At 38.5% G+C, this 20412-nt stretch overlaps 1 protein-coding gene across 1 annotated transcript in view; it reads left to right on the top strand.

The window, feature by feature from the left end:
* The window catches only part of LRCH3 (leucine rich repeats and calponin homology domain containing 3), a gene marked incomplete at its 5' end in the record, with an annotated part of 59649 nt that overhangs the window by 3920 nt on the left and 35317 nt on the right, over positions 1-20412 (top strand). The gene's annotated exons all lie outside the window — the stretch shown is intronic.

Raw genomic sequence — 20412 nt, 5'->3', positions numbered from 1 at the left:
ATTCCTGCTAGAAGTTCAGGTGATATTGCCTAATGAAATGTAAAATGGCTTGAGAAGCACAGTATGGCTCAGATAGCAGTGGCCCTCTTACTCAAACATTTGTTCTTAAAGCCACAACAGCACAGTCAAAACCAGCCTAAAAGTAAGTATTTTTTAAAAAAATTCTCTTTGGGTTACTGTATTTTGAATGTAAATTATTGTGATCTCTCAGGTAACTTGGAATTTGGATTATTGTTTGTTCAAATATCAGGCTATTTGTCAGCAGAGTTTACAGTACTGGTACTTAGATTATCTGTAGTTTCAATATTAAAACCCAAAACCTAACATGTCAGTAGGGTCGTTCAGAGTCTTGTGATCGCATTTGTGTCCTTTTCTCTACCCTTAACAAAACCCAAACAGAAATGCTCTGTCCAGAGGTAGCTGTAGGAGCAAGGAGGAGAGAGGATCACAACCCTTCCTCAGGCTTTGGACAGTAATCCAGCTTGTTCTGTTCAGCTGCATTTTTTGGTCTTAGCTCCTACTTGTGTCAGTCCTTGTTTAATTTGATTATTGCTCCCTTTTGTTTTTGTTCTTATGTTTCTGTTATTGGGAAGTCTTGATCTTGTGTGGTCTGTGCATAAATACTGGCAATTCTTGGTTTCATGGAATTGTCTAAGAGTGGTGCTTTGGCTAAATTGAGGTCACTTCTCTGGTTTGGTTTTTTTTTTTGTTACCCTGAAAATACGGCAAGCAGTAGACTATGGTAGTTTATAGTCCATTTTTGTTGGATGTGTTGGATTTGGATGGAGACCTGAGGCCTGCAGTAATGCTCAACTGTTCTTGGCACACGGGCAGTCTTTTTGCCTAACATTTTATGGCAACTGGGAAAATGCAATCTGAGCTTGTAGTTCCTAATCCTTGTGGCAATAAAAGCAATACGTGACATTCAGAATGCGTTTGTTTAGCGAGCTTATCTTTTAAAACAAACAATAAAGTCCCACCATCAAATTTTGCTACCAGTGAGCTCTTGTAAGTGAAGTTCAGTGGTGTTGCATGTGTTTCTAGTTACTTCTCTAGTCTTCCCCTTCCTTGACTCCATCATGATCAGATTTAATTTTTTTTAGTACTGTCCTGTCTGCATATGCCCTTGTAGTTATATTTTTGGCGATAACAGTAACTACATGAAAAGTAAAGAGGGTAGGGATTCGTAGTTGAATATATTGAGCTCTGCAGTCACATGAAGGAATTTAGGGAAGAAAGGAAGTATCTGTGTTTCTTTCATGGTGTTTCCAGCCCTGTTCTCCTGTGGTTGTACCTGTGCTTGGAGGTAGCAAATGTATCCTGGTTAAGTACTCCCTGAAGTCGTCGTAAATACACAGCCTAATGCGATCCAAGTTCTATGCTGATGCCAAAAGGGGAAGTTCTGTCTTCATCTACTGCTGCACAGTCAACACCAGCAATCCTAGTGCCTTCCAGCAAGCTGTTTTGTACTTATCTGGCTGAAATTCAGCCAGTAACTACTTGTATCAAATCCATGGACAGCTCACCACATTTTCACGTGCGTATGAATGCCAGCAGAAGGAAAGGATGGAAGAACTGCAGGGATGATGAGAATGACAGAGTCTGTTTTGGCAGATGTGTAAGCTTAAATTGACACACCAATTGTGAAATCACATCTTAGCTCTGTTTTGTAACCTTTTACCACCGATCTTCTATAAATTTGGTAATAATTTTCTGTCAAATAATGTGCTGGCCTTTGACTTGGTGAGCATAAGAACTTACGGCTTACAGAGTTGAATTTCATTCAGTGAAACATCACTACTGATAGGTTTGGCTCTCGTGCTTTCATTTGGCAAAATACATTATTTTATGTAAGTAATTTTAAACTGATGGTTCAGGTTTAGAATGCAGTAGATGTAATTAGTTTATTCAGTAGAAGAACCAGCAGTAAAGAATTAGTTACAACAAACACTACAAATTATGTAGCATGTGTTAAAAATAAAATTACATGGTAGCTAACAAAAAGGCTATAACTCAATTCAAGGGTTCTTCTCTGTGTAATAACTAATCAGGCTTGGATCTCATGGTTTCTGGTGTTGGCCAAACAGCTTGAATGAATTGCAGTTGTGTGTTCAGCTGAAGCCAGAGTGCTTTCTTCTTTATCTGCCATGTCCCGCTCTCCAAAGTGGAGGGGTGAAATCCATTCATGTTAGAAATGTCTTGTGATTAGATTTATCAGTGCATCAAAGTTAAAAGTATTGCTTTAATTCTCTGAATTACAGATACTTGGAGAAGATGCAAAAGGTACAACATTGTGGTCTTTTCTTTTTCAGACTGTTGTGCCTAAGTTATTACTTCTGTATATATGCAGGAAGAGGGTTTAATGTTTCAGCTTGAAGTCCCCAAAATTGTCCCAATAGTCCTTTACTCAGCCTCACTTAAAATTCTACACTACAGACTGCTGCTTCCACTGACAGCCCATGTGTCTTTCTGGAGTGAGAAGTCTTTGTTCTCTTCTAGCTGATAATGTTACTGATTTGAAAGTTAAAGTATTTACAGTCATAGCCTTCTCCCAATGAGCTTCAGGTACTCCAAAATGAGAATATGCCGAAAAACCCCAACTTGCTGTGCAGCCCAGGTGTTGGCTGCTGGAATGTACGGTTTGTAACCATAATGTGCTCTGTGCAGAGGGCAGGAGGATTAGGGAGCATCTATTCAGTTCCACCCACCACCCCCACATTGTTCAGTGACCCATGTGAATTTTAGTCTCTTTATTCAGCTTATTGTTGAAACTTAGCTTTGAATACAGAAATGTGTTATTGTTGCTTTGGGCTTTTGGGTAGTGCTCCAGACTATTGAAAAGTTTTCAAACACTATTTTTTATGTAATCTCTGTGCAGTGAAGCCTGGTAATGTTTCTGCATTTTATATATATCTGAAGCTCGGTACAAGATTTAAAAGCATCTGCTGATTTGGGGTACCAAAATTTAAAATACTTGATGCCTGAACTTACAGGCATTATTTTTAAATGTAGCTTTTAATAACTTCAGATGCCTTGGTGACTCCTCGGGAATACTGGGAATCAAGCCCAAAACCTAGAAAAATGTGATTAATTACTATTTTTTGGAAAGATTAGTTTAGAAGATTTGCTTAGTATTATGAAGGAAATACATGGCACTGACAGTATGCAATCTATTTTTCCAAAGCAGTGTTCACTACCTTTCAGGTTAACCATCCCTTTTTCTTTGTGTAATTCTCTGGGGTTCTTTCATGATTTTTTTTCAACAACACTCTCTTCTATAAGACTTTGACTGTGGTCAGTCCTGATTTTTACAGTAATTTCATCTTGTCTGAAAAAAATCTAGTTGAACAGAAACATTTTGAAGAAGAATGAAAAGTGGTATGTGGTTTTTAATTAAAGACATGTGGACAGTAGATATGCACAGGAAACGAGCAATTAAAGTTCTGTGGGCATCTCTGATGATAGCCTATATCATCCTTGTGCTTGATTTAGCAATGTTACATAAGTTTTTAACTGAGTTTTCTCTGTATAAAATATCAGTGTCTTTTCCAGGTTGCTTTACTGATGCTGAATTCTAAATTCAGGCTGAGTTTTAGTCAGAGATGCAGTCTGAATTTTCTAGAATGGTTAAGTGGAATAAAGCTGGCATCTGTGTGGCTCATCAGGACAGTTCAAACCTTTATGTTTCTCTTATATGAGCTAGCAAGATAGCAGGAGGTTGTCATTCCCTGGAACCTGTTTGTAGGGTGGAATGCTGTACTTCTAAGTTGTACAGATTTTGAGGGCAGAGGTGATGGTTTGAGCAGATCATGGGTTCTGTGTTTGGTGTTCTGGAGGTGATTATGCTCTACCAGGTTGGGGTTCCTCCCTATGTTTGTGTCACGTGTCTTGTTCCCAGCAGTGTTTGTTATCTCAGTTCTGTTTCTTCTGCCTACATTTTTTTTCATCTCCTTTATCCCAACTTCCATGTCTTAACATTTTCTTCTTTTCTTGTTAATCTTGTTTGGTCTCAAATGCCTCTCTCATCACCAACTCCAGTCTTCTCATCCAAGTTGTTAGCATGATAAAAAGAGGAATGACTGGTGTCTTAACGTTTGGTAGGAAATTCCTTTTAAATCCAAGGAAAACATTAATTTTGGGATGCTGATGAGGCAATTAATAGTTTAAACGTGCTTAATTCATGATTACTATTACTTAGGGTCATATATATTACCCTTTAGTTCAGTCATAGACAAGGCTTCTACTGGTCTTTGAGCTGGTGTCAGTCATGCTTCTCTCAGGGACTAAGAGAGTCACTGAGCACAATTATAGTAGGACAATTAGGAGCTTGTCATTACATTGGCTGCAAGCTCAGCTGTGGAATAAATGTTTTTGTAGAGTGCCACAACTGAATGTGGTTATAAGCCATAAAATATCTGCTATTTCCTTTCATTCTGCTGGCTTGCAAAGGAGTGGGGAGATTTGTGCTTAGCAAGGTAAAAAAATTATCTTTGGAACCCATCTATGCTAAAACTGCAGGTTGGCCATTGGAGTTGTAAACTTATTGCAAATATTCAGGTATTACTTATTTCATGTCTCTGTTCTCCTGGGTGCAAATCATGTCACATCATTCAGGGATGGCTGTGTGTCAGAAGATTGTTATAATTACCATTAAAAGTTAGTATGGAAATCCCAGGAGCTTCACTATTGGTAACAGTCATCAAACCTTCACTGGTGATTAGCTCAGAACTGGCGTGTTCTGAGCATGGTGAAGGAAATCACACACACACACACACACCCCCCCTATTTCTGGTGCTCATGATTTGGCTGCGGATTATGTAACTGAGTAATACAGATGTGATATTTTAAACATCTGCCATCTCTGCTTTCACAAATACGGTAAAATGAGAAATGCATCTGTTAGGTTCTTTTATCAATGTTACTGCACTGCAGTTTCTGTTCACAGCCCCTGTATTGCCCTGTAGTAGTTAAGAAATAAGTCTGTGGAAATTCCATTTGAAAAACATGTTATCAGTTTGAAACTAGACCGCTTAAGTAGCTTTTCACATATAAATAAAATTAAAATATTACTCAGTTCATACTCAAAACACGTTTTTCCTCTTTGGATGCATAAAACAAAAGGCAAAAATACGGATTTTCATCAATAATGCAGGTGTTGCCACAGTACTGCCAGATTTGCAGTATATAAACGGAATAAAAACTTTTAACAGTTTTAATAATGCCTGTTATTGTTTGTCTAATTAGATATTCAGACAGAAATGTGATTATTTTTTTTTTTTAACTAACTTCAACTGTATCCTTGCCATATGATACAGTTCTTTTCAATTCTTGACCATGCTGAAAATGTTATAAATAGAAATACAAGGGTTTTTAGAAGCATGCATTGTAAGCTATATGAGCAGATTCTGGGATAAGTCAAATGAGGTGTTGTTCCCTCTGTTTTGGGCAAGGGGTTTCCTTGGGCACATGTCCCTGGGGCTTTCTCAGTGCAGTGATGAGAAATGTCTCTGGTACCTGACAACTGTTAGCAATAACAAGAGCAAACAAACAAAAAGACGTGAGTAGAACTGTGAGATTTTCTGTTCTCCAGTCTGTGGGCTGGCTGCCACTTCACTCTTGGAGAAGCACTTTATAGTTCTGTTTTCCTCAGCTGGAGGCGTTTCGATCTGCTGAACACCGATGTCTGGTTTTTAATCATATTAGAAGAGAGTGTGTTCATTTTTATAGTATGCTTTTTAGATTTGCCTGTTCTATTTCCATCCTGGTTTGGACCATGAAGAAATCCTCCTATCACTGCATTTCCCATGTCTTTGTATCTTGCTTTCCCTATTTTGTGTGGTACATTCTGCTTCCTTCCTGTGTGTACCACGACACATCCTTATGTCAGAAACATTTAGAGAACTTGTTCGGTGTATTGTTTTACTTCTCAGGCAAAAGCATATAATTTTAAAGCTGGAAAGCTCAGTTCATGCTTCATGAAAAGAGGAGGAAAAAAGAAATTATAAGCCATCCATCTTATGTGGCGGACTGTTTTTTAATCTCATTTCAACTTTTATGATGCATGTAAGTGAATTCACTGAAACAGGTTTTTTCATATGCCTTTGTGTTTTATTTCCATGCCAGGTGATTAGAAGCTATGTGACTACATTACATAATACCGTAAAATTGCATGTTGTGCAGAAGAGTCATTCCTGGTGTAATACTGGTATTAATTTTTTCAGGTGATGTCAAACTCCAGTGGTAAACTTCCATTACCAATTTTTTTGTCAGTTTATGGCAACTTGTCTTATGATCCTGCCACTCTTGCTATCACTGGAGTCAGTGAAATCCAGTACTCTTTGTTTCTATTACTTAGTATTTCTTGTCATAGTTACAACAGTTGTTTCTTCCTTGGCTGTAGGTGCTGTTTAAATAAAAAATTCTTGTTTGTTAAACACTATCAGGTGAAATACAAACTAAAATAGTTTTATTTCCAAATGGAGTTTGTGGTAAGATTTTTCACAGGTTTCTCATTCTTTATTTACAGTGGCCGGGGAGTTTTATTTTACTTCTGTTAGAAGCAGAGATGCATTTCTGTGCCTCTGCTGATCTCAGGATAGATTTTGTTCATCATATCGTGCTTACAGTAATGAACTCAATCTTACTTTCAGGGCAAGAGAAATACTCTGTACTGCCACTACTGTTAATGCTTTATCTTTTTTTTTTTTTTTTTTTTTTTTTTTTTTTTTATAACTTCAAATATCCTCCTTGACTCGCATTTTCCTACCCTTATTTCTTTTTTTTTGCTGATCACTTCCATATTTATACTGAAGTTAAATTAATCTTTTAATATTGTGCCATTTTTATGATATTGCATATCAGGGCCAATTATTTTCAGTGTATAACCAGCCCTTCCAGTCTGCTGTGTGTGGTTCATTGGCTTATTTGCTATTCAGTGAATATCAAATCTGTAATTTCAAGATTCTGAAGTTTTCCAGTACCCTTGCTGCATCAAAACCCTTCTCTCTTATCTCCCCACACCCTGTGCAGACTTAAGGAATTTGTTAAAGTTGAATTATTTCCATTAAATCTATTGACTAAAATCCAGGCAGTTATTTTTGCATTGGGACTATTTTCTGTTGTTTGGGGTTAGATTTCTTTGGGATTTTTTTGCAGTCTCTGAATATTAATTTACCTCCTGTTCACCCGAGTTGAAGGCTGTTGTCTCTCTTTGTACCCAAGCCTGTTATCCTAGTGAGGTTTTGGGAAAGGTAAGTGGATTGAATAAATATCAAATGTATGTTTTAACAGTACACATGATTTTTGATAGGAGAAAATAATAGATGGATCTAGAGGTTTGCACGTGGCCTTATCTGGCGATAATTTTAGCTCCATTTTCAGCTTTTTTTACGTCTTTTGCTTTAAAATTATGGTTTTAAAAGCCGATTTTTTTTTTTAGTTGGGTAATTCCTTTTGTACCTGAAGGAACTTTATCTAGGGGGCTGGGGGGATGAGTTCATTTACTGCACGCTTCCCCTCACTGCTAACTTCGTGAAGCAGTCTTGGAAAATGAAATCCTGCTCTGCTGGAACTCAGTCAAGTATTTCAGGAGCAGCGGGCAGAAGGCAGTGTCGTGTTGCCGAGGAGCAGTGAATGCTCTCACACATCTCGAGTGTCGTGCCTGTGGCCCTGTGTTAGCAGTTTCTCTGTAACTTGGAGATTTTTCCACTTGCAATTCTTACATGCTTGCAAATGAACACTTTTTAAATTACAGTTTTATATACGTGTGGAGCTAAAAATACCAGCAGTCAAAATAGTCATTATGAAATGGAATAATAGAGATATCAGGAAGAGGAATTCTCATCGTTGTTGTGCAGTGTGGGCAGTTGCTGCACAGCTTCTCTTCTGTGGCTCAGTGTTTGTCAAGAATTCTCCTAGCAAGGCAAAAAGCTTTCATTTTGCTCAGTTTGTACTGAGCTGGTATAGATAAAAGTTGTCACATGCAGAAAACTGTTTTACTGAAGGAGCTGGAGGGATAGAGCCAACCAGCCAAAATTTTTCAAAGTGACTACTGCAGTTTGAGATTAATTGTCATCATGGCTTCTTAAGAACAGTGTTTACTGTTAAACCTCAACTTAAGTATTTCCCTGAAGAGGAATCAGTTTGGTTTGGATTTGAAAATAAAATTTCATTTGTGGTCAGATGAGTTTGGATTTTGTTTTATGTGTTTGCTTTCCAGCATTAATAATGTTAATTTTATTTTGTGAAAAGATGTGCATACAATTTACCTCAAATACTAATTTGAGAATGTAACAATTATTTTGATAGCCTAGCTACTAGTTTTTAACAAGCTTAGCTTTTTTTTTTAAGAAAGCAAAGATGTATGAAATGGTGACCGCCAGTTCTGTAGCCCTTGATCCCTGGTAACATCTGCATAGTGTGTTTTTGACTGAAGGTGACTTTTATGGTTTCCAGATTCAAAATTTATTTCGTATTTTAAACATGTGTTTTGGCAATTGCTGCCATTTATCTCCTCGTTTGGCTGTTCCCTCTGTTTGATTTGGGATATTTTCCATGCATATCCTATACTGTTGTTTTATTTCTTGACACTAAAATGGCATGTACTGCACAGATGACTTTGTAAGACTCCAGCTCTCTTTCTAGAACTCTGGCAATAATTGTCCTATTGAAATTGAAACACTGCTTGTGTAAAGTGTAACAGGCTTTTTTTTGTTAGGGATGATGTCAGCATGAGAGATGGCCTCAAGGAGCCATTAAAAGAACATAGGACTTTTGACTGTTGGACTTTATTGACTTTTCTCCTTAGTAAAATACAGTTCTGCAGAAGACAGATCAGTGTCTGCAATGGTATGAGACATATTTGGTGACTTGACTGTGCAGTCTGATGAAGCTGTATCTGAGTGCCATAAATACAGAGGCACTCTATTAAGAATGTCAGAGAAATGCAGTAATAACAGGCATAAAATTTTATAGAAACGCTTGCCTTTCTCTGAAAGTAATTGGCCTTTTTATGTGACATTACTCACTTTATTTTTTAGGACCTTTGAATTTTCAGTTCTGGTTTGTGCTGGTTTGTTTCTAACTATTCCCTTAAGACATTTTGAAATATATTCACAGCTAGCATTTTTTTTATTGTCTGTCCATCCATTGCAGAGTTTATTCTAGCATTCTATTTAAATAGTTTGTGGAAAAAAATGGCTATAGTAATACATTTTGAACTGATTGGTGAAATATATAGGGGGAATATGCAGAAATAATGTTCACAGTAGGTAAACAGCAGCTGATATATTGGCTGACATACGTGAAAATGCTTGTAGATGGAGATTTGTATGTCCAGTATTAAGGTGAAGTGAAGCTTTTAGTAAAATAAATAGATGAATGGTGGAAATAAGAAGTCTTTGTTAGTTGCATTTGATGTTTCCAGCCCTCCTGACTGACACATTCCTCCTGCTTTTATTCCATGCCATGTTCTCTTTCCCCAAGTTACAGTTTACTCACAAAGCCATTGGAATTGCTGAATATGAGAGATATTTTACTGACTGAAGTGAAAGCCAGGGCAGAACATCCAGCAAAGTGACAGTACCACACAATCTTCCTCACTCATGATCTCTTCAGGTGTGACTCTGATAGCCAAGATCAGATTGTTGAGGGTCGTTTGAGATGCCTAAGATGGGTGTGGAAGGACCACCTTGGACAGTGTAAATGTATTCAAAAGGCATTGTGCTGCCTTGCAGGGTTTTCCTAGCCTGGCTCTGTCCTACCTAGAAGTCCTTGACACTCTTCTGTCAGCAGTGCCATTGCCTAGGACTGTATACTCTCTGCATTAGGTTTTATATTAACCTGTGGTATTGCTTTGTCCTGGTTATCTGACCCTTCCTTCCCCTCCCTTTTATGAATAACTGAAGGTAGGTTATGGATTTTAAACTACAGACTATGGTATCTAGCATAGTATCTGAGGGTCTTATCATGGAGTGGAGGAACCAATATTTATCATATTCTTGATTTCCTGTCTTTTTTGTGAGAAGCTGTGTGTGCAGCATAATTTCTTGGCAGGAGTCTTTTCTATTTTTCGTATCTGCTTCTGTGCATTGCCTTTCATACATACTGTGTGCTCATGTTTTCCGTGTAAAATTGGAAAAGAGAGAGAAATGGGTTTGAGGAGGTGATAATGTGTGTGAAGACTGAGCCCTCTGAGTGCTTACTGACCAGTTTCTGGACCATGAGAAAAATATGGTACTTCTAACTTGCAGAAGTAAGGAAATGAAAAGTTGCCCCATAGAACACAGAGTCTTCTCTCCTCTTGCCAAGAGCAGACATCTCCCTGTTCCACTGGCTCAGCCCTTGCTCTGGAGGTGGCAGCTTGTACTGTGTCCTGTACTGAAATACACTTTTGAATACAACTCACCATGATGTGAGGACAACCATAACAACATTAGCAAACTTTTAATTAAAAACAAGATAAAAAATATGTATTAAGTGGCTTGACTTTCAAACTCAGTATTCCAACTTTAGCCTGTGAAAGAATGTCTTCAGCTGAACTTTTTTGCAGTCCTTTGCCACATTCATTCCTATTTCTGCACGGCAGCTGAGCTCCCCTCTGCACTACCAGATCACTAAGAACAAGTTGCTGTAAGGTATAAACTGACAGCCAGGTTAGTTCTGCCCCTGTAAACATGACAAGTTATACTCAAGTCTTGAGCCATCAGTTGTCTTGAAGTATTCATGGGGAAGTGAAGAGATGTCAAAGAAAATGAGGAATTGTTTTGTGATTGGGAGAGTCCTTAGAAGGGAGGTATGTTGATGTTTTTGGTGGGAGTGTGTGTATACACTGGTATTTATTCTCCATGGTCCTGAGTGTGAGAACTGAGAAAAGCAGATGTCTTAGATAAAAATAGATGATGAAGAAATACAGAAGAGGTAAATTTTGTTTTGTGTATGCTGGGAATCAAAGCTGCAAATCTCAACTATGTAATGATTCTAAGTGATGGTGTTGCAGTGAGACATTTACAAAACGAGCTTAGTCTCCTTTGTTTTAGCCAAGATGGTTGCATAATGCTACAAGAAAATGGAATGCTTAAGTAATGAAGACTTTGATCTGATTCAATTCAAAGTAATGTCTGCTTAGAAAATCTTGATGAAAGATTGTCTTTCAAACGTTGTTTTCTTACTTCTCCTCCTTTTCTCAACTCTTTGTTAAGCCAAGACTTCAACTTGTTTGTCAATGTGCTGATAACAGCTAATTAAAGGAAGTTGTGCTGCCGAAGGAAGTCACTGCCCTCATATATCCACTAGAGAGACAGTTCATGTAAGTCCTCCCCAAGTTAGCTTCAGGCAAAATTTGCTAGAGTAGTTTAAACAACTTCAAAAATCATGTGAGCTAACTTGACGGTTTTTCTGCCTGATGTGAACTGGGAAATGCTCACACAAGCAGTGCAGAATCAGTAGCTTACAGCAAAGGGCTGGTAGGGAGGACCCGAGAGAGGGGGTAATTTTAAACCAGTAAAGTCAGATCCCAGAGGGTGGGAATCTCCAAGGCTTTCAGATATCATTTAAATGGTCTTCGTTACACTGCATAAAAGGCTAAACATGAGGGTTTCATGCTATGATTTGACCTTTTTTCTTCTCTTTTAGTTTTAAATCAGCAAGGAGTAGGTTTGGGTCAAACCCAAACAGCTTCTTTTAAACCAGTTTTATCAGTGAAGGGGTGTATGCTGCTTTACCAGCTTTGTAGCTGTAGTCCAAAGGCTGCTTTCCTTGGAGATAAATACTGTGTCTATGTATGTTTTTCTGCATAAAAAAAAGCAGAAGGGCCTGCAGTGCAGCTGGACAATGAGGAACTGAGCTTCCCTGATTTAAGCAGCCTTGGTGAGCTAGAGACTCCAGTTCATTTACTCAGTGATAGATCTTTTAGAACACTGCTTCTCCAACTTTCACTCAGTTTAGTTTGTTTGGCTTGAAGTTTTAGAGCTGTTTGAAAGAGAAGCATGATTATGCTGTTGGGTGGGTGCCAAGTTTAGTGAGGAAAGGGAATGAAATTGCTAGAAGAGAGAAGATGGGGGGGTGTCTATGGGAAGTTGGAAGCAGAGCACATGTAAAAACTTCTTTAACCTCAAACCCCATGTGAAGGGGTTAGAATTAATTCCTGTTTTGAGACATGGATAAACAGTTCCACTTTGCAGCATCTCTGCTGTAGCAGTACATGCGTTGCAGTTTGTATTCTCTCCATAATCTGTCCCGTTGTTTACTGACCAGTCATAAGGCCCAGCTGGCAGGTCACCTGACTTCCTTCTGCCTGCCTTTTAAAGCTTCTGAATTCCTCTCTCTGCTCATCTGAAAGTGGTTTCATCTCACTCCCAAAGTGCTTGCTCCACTGTGTGCCATCCTTAAAACACCATGGTGTGCACACAAGGACATACCATGCTGTGTACTGAGGTACGTATCCATAATGAGCAAAACTAGGGAATAAATCCCTGAAAAAAAAAAAAAAAAAATGCAGTTTCATGGTTGTTATTAACCAGATAGTCCAAATCCCAGCTACTGCCAAAAGTCATGGTCTTGTTCTTCAGTACTCATAAAGCCACACATTCTCGTCCTCTCCATTTTGTTGATGTTAGAGATTACTCAACTGCAGCAGGAACTGGATCATGCCTCAGAAGGGCAGAAAATTATTTGTGGCTTTGGTTTTTTTCAGGATTTGTTCTCAGTAACGAGATCCAACTGGCAGTGTGGCTGCGCAGTCGGGAGTGCTGGTGCAAGGGAGAGGATGGTAACACGTGGCCAGTAAGGAATGGCTCCATGGCTTGGAGTGGCTGTCTGTGAAGCCAGGGTCTACACTGAATAATGAATAAATAATAGTTGACGTAACAGTTTGATCCATTCAGGCTACAGATTTTTCCGCTCTAGAGCTAACCAGAGGAAAAGCAACTGGAGTTGGTAGAATATGAAGAGTTTCCGGTTCCTTGCAGGGACTGGAGCTTGTCACTCTTGCCTTGCTCTCCAGTAACCACACAAGAACAACTGTATAATGGTGTTCTATAGTTGACACTGTTTGTTTTTGGTTTTTAATAAAGAATATTCTTCCTTGCAAAAGGAAAATGGAATCATTGTGTGGAGGAAGTGGCATTGTAGTCCAAGTTCTTACTTTCCTAAGAATGTTTATCTTCTTGCAGTACTCAGGTGGTTCTGCTCCAGTGAGACATCATGCTTTCCTTGGAAATGTGCTTTCCTATCAGTGGTCATACGCCAGCTTATGTTAAGGGTAGGACTGTAAAATACGCGTTTGTGTTTAGCTGGAGTTTATGGTGGCACCTGTGAGGTTTTCCTTCATGTGTAAAAGAGAAAGCTAAACTACACCAAATATGCATTAAAATCATGTGGAGAGAAAAAAGGGAAGGAGAATGGGACTTGGTGTTTAGAATCTTCTGTTTTCCTCTTTGATCCCGGATTGGTATGATTGAGTTTTTTATTCAGTATAGTTAAAAGTTCTTACAGATCTTTGTGTATCGATTTTTCTATACAGCAAATGGTGAATGTTGCAGAGATTAGGCCAGGTAAGAGAGTTGTACTTCCTTAATTTTTTTTTTTTTGTTTCATGTGATGTGTTTTAACAGAAAAGAGTTGCTAATAAACCCTAGGGTAGTTCAAGTAACTTGGAAGCCAGATTGTGCAAATCTCCCTTGTGTGACTGTTCTTAAAATGTTCCTAGGTTAGAAGACAAAAAAGCCAGCCAGGTTTCATCTGGTAGTATAGGTGTTGAAGGAAAAGAAAAGGTAGAGGCTTTGGCCATAGTTCTCACTTCATTAAAATTGCTTCAAGCAAGGGATTTGTGGGAGAGAACTCAGAGAAGTGAGGGGTTTTCTTGTTTTTTAAAAGCTTTGGCAAGAAGCTTCGTTATTTGTATTGAATGTTCCAAAATAAAAATGTAGCCAGAGGAAATAGCATCTGTGAAACTTTGATTCACACATGTGAAACTTGACAATGATTTGGCAGTAATTTGAAGCAGGTTTTATAAAGGACAGTTAAGCAGCCTTGGTTAAAAGCTACAAACCTTGTCTTTAGCACTCAGTGCAGGGAATCCAGAGGGCCCATTTCAGTGTGACGTGTAATCTTCCATTCGTGTTTCATGTCATGCAGTGCATTCTCACGTTGGTGGAGTAAGTTTTGATGGTCACTCTGCGTTCCAGATGTAGCACCACCAAGTGAACATTTGGAAGAAACCACTAACCTTTGCCTTGTTTTCTGGAACAGCAGAAATCACAGCCTGTGCATGGTGCCAAAACCAGCAGGTTGGAGATCCTTGGTTACAAACTGTTAGTTCATGGAAATGGTTAAAGTGTAGTTTAGTGTTGCTGGTGCTGCTGCTAAGTAGGATTGTGATCATGCATATCAAGCATGGATCTGCTGAGAATTGAAATGTGATAAGTGTATCAAGGATGGATCATGTATGAACCTAATCTTCCTTCATGAAATGCTGGAAACTGAAACTGGAAATTCTATATTTCATTCCCGGGCTACAGAAATAATGCAGGTGAAAACAGCCTTTGGTACATCTGATTCGTGGGTATTCTGGCTTGGGCAGTGGGGCTGTCCTTGGCAGTTTACCTGGGTAAAACACAGAAGGAACAAATCCATTTTGATTCAGTAAATAGCACCTTAACTTAATAGGTTTGCACGAAGGGTATCTTGATGCCTGGGAAAATAATTGGGAAAAGTTCAGGTTTGACAGGGCTGGCAGGTGGAAGGTGAGTCAGGAGATGACATTTTTGAGGTTTGTTTTAAATTAAGGTATGGCAGAAGTGGTAGTCTTGTATCACAGCAGGCAGGAAGAGGTAAAGTCACCCTTCCTGTGTCCAGGTGTGAAACGAAGCTTGAAGGATGCCAACATTTTCAGTGTTTAGAAAGAAAAACACTCCTAGTAACTGAGTACAGGGACCAACAGCATCAGAAGTCCATCACAGAGGTATTCTCTTACGATGATTTCTGATTTCCTTGTGCAAGAAAAGTCAGTACCATAATACCAGCAGCTCATCTGCTTGGGGCTATGCTTTCATTATTCTAATTTTCTCTTAGGAGCTTCATGGGACTGTTTCCTGAAAGTCAGCAGAATCACAAGTGTTGTTGTTCTTATGTTATCAAATTCTGAAGTGTTTGAGAAGTGAAAAAAAACCAATTCATAAAACCAGGATAAATATACATGCTTTTATTTGGCTAATAGAATGAGTGACAAGCTAAAGGTGAAGCTGAGGTTTGTATAACAGTGCGCCTCAAATCCATTTGGAAATGTTGTTGTTTTAATAGAGTTGATTCTAAATGTCAGAATTGAGCAATCAAATGGCATCAAGTTCCTCAAAAGATGGTTTTAGTGACATTATCTGAGAGGTGCCTAAGCAGTCTCCTTCCAGGGAGCAGTAGCTGTAAATGAGCTGTTCTGGTGAGCTGCTTTCCATATCATCGAGACTACATCACCTACTTCAACGATATTCTTCAGTGTGATGGTGGTTTTGTTGTTATCAGTGTGAAACTGTGGAGTTTGCTTCTGGTCTTTGTGTATGTGGGGAAAAAAAAAGTCTGTTTACACAGTTCCAGATTTCTGGTATTTCTTCTTGAACAGATGTACCTTGTCCTCCTAAAGCAGTTGGTGTTGCCTTTTGTCTTCTGTCACTATAATGACTGTCAGCCTCCTGGTCACTGATTGCCCTCTTTAATTATTCATAAGAAAATATCTTTTCCTCTGTCAGCTGCAAGCTCACATGTCTTAGATTTGTCTGTTATTAAAGGAAAACCGAATGTGCTTTCAAGCTACAACACTTGCCTCACAGTTTTTGGGAAAACAACATTTGCTTGCCATATGAATGAAGTTATCCTAGCTGAGGGCAGTCTATAGCCACCGGTGTCACCATTGGGATTCAGATCAATTCACAGATATGAGGGTTGTTGCATCACTGCAGCACGTTCGTGGCTGACATCACACAGCTGCAGTGAGGTTTTTCTGGAGCCATGTTGCATCATGGGTGGGAGCCCACAGCTGACAGTGTCACAGTTTCTCTTACATCAGGGTTGCCAGCAGATGTTACGGTGGTTGCTGACATTCAATTTTCAATAGACAGCCAAAAATCTGGGCTTTGCTGGTTTAAATTTTAAAAAAGAATTTAAAAATTAAAAATTTACAGTGTGTGGGGAACACATGCAGATCTCTGGTGACAAAAGGCAGATTTTTATCAATAAAATTGTGTATCGAAGCTCAGGTCTAGAGCTGGCTGCCTTTGCCGTAGTTAATTGGAATGACAGCAGAAGCCATATTCCCATCACAGCAGGATTAGTGGACTGATCCCGTTAGCATCTCGTGATGAATTGAAATTCACCACCACCCAGCTGGTCTGAGTGCCAGCAATAGTTGAGCTGCAGCTCCCTCTTTGTAGTGTGTGTAGTGAGTACCCCCTACCTTGCAGAGTGCATCTTTATGCATCACTGATGGTTCTTTGGAAACAAAATTTGTGTTGCAGCTAAAGTTAAAAATGTGTGAATACAGCCCTGCTAATGTTTGATGTTAGAGGAGCGTTCTTCTTTGAGCAGGAAGAGTTTGCATTTCATGCCAAATGATGCAATTTGAAGCATAGTGTATCTCTAGTCACTTTTAACATTGGATTTGCTGGCTTTCTCCACAGAATCCCAATTAAGATGGAAAAGGTCAGTGATCTGACTTTGCTCTGAGATTTCATTTTGTATTTCTACTGTTGGCTTTTATATCTTTCACAAAGAGCTTAGTTCAAAAGAATGCTTCTCCTTTGCCAAAATTCCACATGATCTTGCCTTCAAGGAAACACATCCATTTTTAGTAAACTAGGAGAACCTTTTTTTTTTAAAGAAGATTTCTGGTAACAATGATTTTAACCTATGAAATGTGGACACAAACGAGTGAATCCTAGTTCTAATTATAACAGCTGTATTTCATTCATATTATTATTCATAGTGAAATTCAGTATTTGTGCTTTTAGGGGGGAATTAGTAATTTGGTTTTTGCAGTTTAAGGTATGAGAAGCAGCAAGAGTGTGCACCTGCATGTTAAAGAAAATAACTTGCTTCGCACCAATTACTTCTTGCTTGTTAAAAAATATGAAAATTCAAATAATACCTCACTACATCATCTGTTATTTTCTGTGAGAAATAGAAATCTTTGCAGAAATTTAAGTTTACACAATAATTTGTATTGTAATACCTTTTTATTTTCTGGTTGCTGAAGTTATTTCATGCATACAGTAGCAGAAGAATATGACCAAAACAAGTCTTAATTGACAGTATTTTAAAGAAAATACCTTTTTTTTTTTTTTTAACCTCACTTCTACTTTCTCCTTTGAAAAAACACCAGTTAGTGCTGTGCTGCTGGGCAGCAAATGCGTGAATATATAACCAATCACCAGAATGCTTTTGTTGTCTTCTGGTTTTGTTATAGCTGTGCCTCTCATTCAGATGTTTTGAGGAAGATGATGGCAAAGAAGATGGAATTGCGGAATTGTTTCATGCAGTGACTGCTGTACTCTCTGCCCCATTTCTGGTCCCATTTAAGGTCTGCTGTTCTGGCCTGGGAGAGGATTCCTGAGAAATAAGACTAAATAAATAAAAGTCCCTGAATCTTAGGGATGCTGTGTTCTGGACTTGGAGAAATTTAAATACTTATTGAAGGTTTGGGGAGGACAAGGCAAGGATTGCAAATAACCAAAAGCAGTTCTTGAATTTGCAGATTCAAAATTCACACTGTATTTTGTCATACGTTGCTTCTGTCTAATTCTCAACTCAATTCTCAACTCTTGTTTTAGCTTGGTTGTTTGTTTCCTAGTGCTTGCCTGTTTTTATGGTCCTGGCCGACCCTTCCTTTTGGCTCCCCATTTGGACACAACAAATCACAAATGCTCTGTATAAAACAGCATTCTCATGGTCATCGTGAATAAAAAATGCTCTTAACTTATTAACCAAACTTGTAACTGGTTAGACCCATTTTGAATTATTTAAGAGACTATACTGCAGCATCAAAATTCAGCTCCAATTTAATGTTTCCTACTGAATGTCTACTGCTAAATAGGAATGCCAAGTTTTAAAAATCATTGTAGATTGAGAGAAGTGTGGAAAAACTTATTCATTGGTGCTAACCAGCTTTGGTGTCTCTTTTCTGTCACAGTCTGTGCTCATTTGTTGCTTAAAAAAGTGTCTTTTCTTTTTACCTAATGTTATTTTTGCAGGGAGTTATTTCTGTAGCAATACTAAATCATAGCTCAGAATATGTGAAGTTCTTGACTAATTCATGCCTAACAGTCTGCACAATGTGTAAAAAATAGGTTTTAAATGTTCTTTGGTAAGGTAAAGTGAAACAAAAAGAGAGTGAGAATTCTCATGTTTGTGGTTAAACGCTTTCCAAAACAGAATTGAACAAAATTTTTGTTTTCCACTTTTCTGCCAGAAAAAGGGCTCACTATTTGGGAAGCCTGTTTCTCTGTTTAAATGGGTAGAATTCAAACTGCCTTTGCCAGCACAGCTGTGAGAAGGAGGGATAAAGTTGTGAGCTGAAGGATGGTTGTATGTTGCGAGAGAAGTGGTGGAATTCAGAAACTTTTATACCTTACATGTAAACCAGTGTTGTAATAATTCTTTAAATAGGTGGCTAAATATCTAGTCAGTGTGGAAAACAAGTATTTTTTTCTAAATTGCTCTTGCTTGTTTCTTGTCTTCTCTGAAATAATTTGTATTCTCTCTTTCTTGCATGGTAACATACAATTGTATTGTGAAACCTCATAGCAAATTGTGTGGATTGCAGATAATTCCAATGATTGAAAGCACTGTGGTTAGCTGAACTCTAGTAGAAATTTTTCAGGATACATGACTTCTGTTGGGACAGTATGTTTGTTTGAAAATCTCTCCTGTTACAACAATGTTGGCACACAGATCCCAGTAGGAATGTTGCAATTTTGTACAGCACATTGTAGTGCAGCACTAAAACTCTGCTTAAATCTGCTGCAGCTCTAGAACTTGGAAGAGGGGAGGGCTGCAGTGTGCTGTCATTTTCACTAAACTGTTAATTAGAATTAAGCTAGGGAAGTAAAACAGAAGGAACCCTAGGACATAATAGTGCACTCTGGGAAGATGGCTAGTACAAAATAAGTATGCATTGCATAAATTCTTGGAAGTGTATGCTGTGTTCCTGCAGGATATATACAATTACTTTATTCACTCCTTTGCTACCTACAGATTCTTAAGCAGGTTCTGATCAGTCCAATTAATTTGCTGCTTCCGCTTAAGCTGGAGTTCAGTGAGTGCTTTAAAATGTCAAAAATATTCCCTGCCACTAAAATAGGGATTCTGCTGCCTGCACCAACATTTTTTCCTGGTGTTGGCATAGGGTTTGTGGGAGAGGTGATCAGAAAAACCTCTGTATTTCTGATCAGTTTCTCTCACACACTCTGGCAATGCAAAGCACCCAGGATGAGCTATAGAGGTAGGAAAACTGCTTTGGCAGTAGCAGGAAGCAGGATCTATCAAAATGATCTTTCTTTGCATTGATGCTTTTATCTGGATTAGCAAATGGTAAGATCAGGATGTTTATAGAGCCTGTCTTTAGCAATCTGTAAGTGCAGGTTTTTCTTCACTCTTGGAAGAAAAGGGGAGGGGGGAAGGGAAAAATGTTCTCTTTTTCACAAAAAACAGAAAAGTAGAGCAAAGATCTCAAACTGCTTTGTGTTATAAAATAATAAAACAATTCTGGATGTGAAATGTGAACTTATAGCTGACTTTTATCATTTTGTACTTTTAACTCCCACTGTTAGAGCTGTCGGAAACACGCATTTAAAAGAGTTGTTTTTTCAAAATCAAGTTTGGACAAGTTGAAGCTGAGGTCATGTTTGAGCCTGATACCAGCTGGAAAGAAGCACTTGGTGTGTGTGTATGGGGGGGATTAATTTTTAATTGATTTTTTTTTTTTAATTTTTGTTGGTGAGCAGGCAAGGGGCTTCATTATGTTCCCCATTAACTTTTTGTATTGCTGGATTAGAAGTTTCCATGACTTTCATGCTTTCTTACCTGTGTGCACCCTGCAACATCTGCTGAACTTATATCCATCGTAGGCCCTGCTGTAGTGATCTTCTATCATACCTGGAGGTTGGGTTATGCTTCTATCAGAACTCAGAGCTGGGTGTGTGAGGAAGTGGGGACTGTAGGTGTGTGTCTGTTAGAACTGCCCTTTGGCATTTATAAGCAGCAGCTTTCCTTGACCTTTAAAGAAAAAATAGCCCTTTGCAACTGCATTATTTATCACAGTGCAGCTTGTGAAGGAGGGTAATGCTCATGGATATTTTATGCCTATAGACTGGTAATTGGAATTGTCTAAGGAAAAATACTGATTCTTCAAATATAAACATTTGGTAGGTG

This window comes from Corvus brachyrhynchos, unplaced genomic scaffold (genome assembly GCF_000691975.1).
Source record: "Corvus brachyrhynchos isolate BGI_N302 unplaced genomic scaffold, ASM69197v1 scaffold162, whole genome shotgun sequence".
NCBI lineage: Eukaryota > Metazoa > Chordata > Aves > Passeriformes > Corvidae > Corvus > Corvus brachyrhynchos.
The sequence above is the reverse complement of the archived record's forward strand: the minus strand, read 5'-3'. Positions and strand labels throughout refer to the sequence as shown.